The 2,665-nt window shown below is 39.2% G+C and overlaps 1 pseudogene; it reads right to left on the bottom strand.

The window, feature by feature from the left end:
* Window positions 1-1,580: 1,580 nt before the first annotated feature.
* Window positions 1,581-2,406, bottom strand: LOC137766013 (small ribosomal subunit protein uS2 pseudogene; annotated as a pseudogene).
* Between the last annotated feature and the right edge of the window lie 259 nt (window positions 2,407-2,665).

Genomic DNA, 2,665 nt, shown 5'->3' with positions numbered 1-2,665 from the left:
TCTGGATCTGTCTCCCCTCTATATCATTCAAAAAGGTCATTGTCAAGTGCATTTCTTTGTTTTCTTTCATTATTAGTGTCCCCCTGCCAGGAATGCAACTCCACTCAGTCAGGTATTCCTCTCCAAAATCTTTACAGCCCTTTAAGCTCAGAAACATTTGTTGCCCTCTCTCCTTTGAACATGAACTCCCCGCCCTCTGAAATCTCATGAGTGCATGCATGTGTGTGTGTGTGTGTATGTGTGTGTAACATCCTTATCTATCAATCACTTTCAAATCTATTTGCATGATATTTTTATCAATATAGTTCAGTAATTCTAATCCTGGTGGCACATTAAAATTATCTGAGACATTCTTAAGAAATACTATATGTCTAAGCTTCGACTCGAACAAGGCTGAATGACAGAATTTTTAAAATCTTCCAAGTTGATTCTAATACTACAGTTGTAGCTTGATCATGCCTTGAAGGCAGGGACCACCTCTTCTTAGCCACCTCTACACTAGCACAGAATTTCACATATGAGTACATGAAATATGTGAATACGAGCTTAAATACCAATTTCATTCAATGAAACCCGGAAAAGCTAATAATCCTAAGAAACTACTGCACTATTCTTCTGACATTACAATATATAAAAAAGTCCACTTAGCTGTAACTTGACTTTCAATAGTTCACTGTCATGAATATTTGGAAGCAAGTTACCTAAATGTGCAAACATGAACAGCTGGACTGAAGTCGAACACTGAATGAGTGATGTTAAATACTGGAATCCAAGGAGGCAAGGCCATAGATAAAAGCTTTTAGTTCCAATGTTTGACAACTGATCCTTAATGCCAGATAGGATCAAAGTAGCAGTAGACAAGTATAAAAAATAAAGCATGAAAAATGTAGGGCATTTAGTAAAAGAATGACAGTACAAAGATGTTAAAAATAATCGTTCATGATAATATGCAATAGTGGGATAAATCCTGTTCTAATTTTCCAAATTAAATCATAAATGTTTATAACTTGTGTGTTGCATTGTTCTTTATAGGCAAATGGTATTTAAATGCCTAAAGTTGTTACATCTGTGTGAGTTGTGTCAAAATGATACGCTTCTATTTGCAATAGTCTTGATGGCAAGAGTTAGTTAATTATTTACATCATTGGCATACCATCAGAAAAGAGAATGTATTTTTAATCCAAATTTTCAGAAGGAAAATGAGAAGATATATTAGATAACTTTTAATGTCTCTTCCAACCTTTAGATTCTTTAACTAAACTATTTCTATTGATCTATCTTCAAGCTCACTGACTCTTTCCTCTGCCATGTCTCATCTACTGATGAGCCCACAGAAAGCAGTCTTCATTTCTGTTATAGTGTTTTTCGACTTCTTACATTTCTTTTTGATTCTTTCTTAGATTTTTCATCTCTCTGCTTACACTACCTCTCTGTTCTTGCATGTTGTCCTTTTTTTTTTTCATTAGGGCCCTTCCATATTAATCATAGTTATTTTGTTTTATTAAAAAATTTTTCAGAAACTGTTCATTTCCCAACAACCTTATTTCCATTTTCTGTTTAAGAATCTGTAGATGAACAGCTTAGGAACACTCAGTGGTTGCTCCTACATGTCCAATGGCCTCAGCAGTGGGAGCTGCAGACTATTCTTCAGCAGTAAACTGCTGAAAAGGCACAGGAGGAACCTTCATGCCTTCAGCCCAGCCTGCGACCTCGGGCTGAGTAACAGTAAACTCAGGAGCTGGAGCAGTGCATTCACTCTGAAATTTCTTCTTGGTCACAGCCTTTTCAGCAGCACCCTCCTCTTCCTTTTCAATCTCTTTAGGATTTCTGTAGAAGTAGAGATCAAGCATGACTTTCCATGAGTGTTCCTGGGAGATGGTGCCATGCACGCGTAGAACTTCTGGAACAGCATCCATCACATCAGACCTGCTGAGCGAGCTCCCTTGTATGGGTGGCAATGTCCACATAGCACAGAGGAGAGTCTGTGTCACACAGAGCAATAGTAGGCAGGAGATGCCCCTGTGAGAGGCTGGTTGTCAGCCCTGGGATCAGTAACCACCAAAAGTCTCTAGGCTCCAGTAAGGCTTCCTGGATCTAGTTCCAAGTTCTAGGTGTAAGGCAGCTAGCAATAGAGCAGAACACTTCAGCTCAGCTCACTGGCCAATATTCCTGGATGATATGACGCTGACATCAGCTGGGTTTTCAAAGGCAACAATGGCACCAGCTGCCGGCAGAAGCTTCTCTCAGATTTTCTTCAGATTTATGAGGTAGATGCTATCACTTTACCTTTGGCGATGGACTATTCCATTTAGAAGTCAAGGTTGGTACCACCTAAGTGTGTGACTGCTGCGAGGAATTTGAGGAACTCTTCCTCTTTATTTGCAGGACATTGGGGGCTCTGGACATTGTGAAAGTTTCCCTCTAAGTTACAACAGAACCCAGAACAATGCTGTATGGACCCCTCTCTGGGTAGCACATAAAGGCTAGTCACAGTTATTTTCAATTCTCTGTCTGATAATCCCCAAATCTGTGTCACATCTAAGTCTGGTTCTAATGCTTGCTCTGTCACTTCAGTCTGTTTTTTCTTGCCTTTGGCAGGCCTTGTAATTTTTTGTTGAAGGGTGAATATGATATGTACGAATAATTAGAATGAGGTAAATAGGGT

The sequence above is a fragment of the Eschrichtius robustus genome, chromosome 6 (genome assembly GCF_028021215.1).
Source record: "Eschrichtius robustus isolate mEscRob2 chromosome 6, mEscRob2.pri, whole genome shotgun sequence".
NCBI classification, from domain to species: domain Eukaryota; kingdom Metazoa; phylum Chordata; class Mammalia; order Artiodactyla; family Eschrichtiidae; genus Eschrichtius; species Eschrichtius robustus.
The sequence above is the reverse complement of the archived record's forward strand: the minus strand, read 5'-3'. Positions and strand labels throughout refer to the sequence as shown.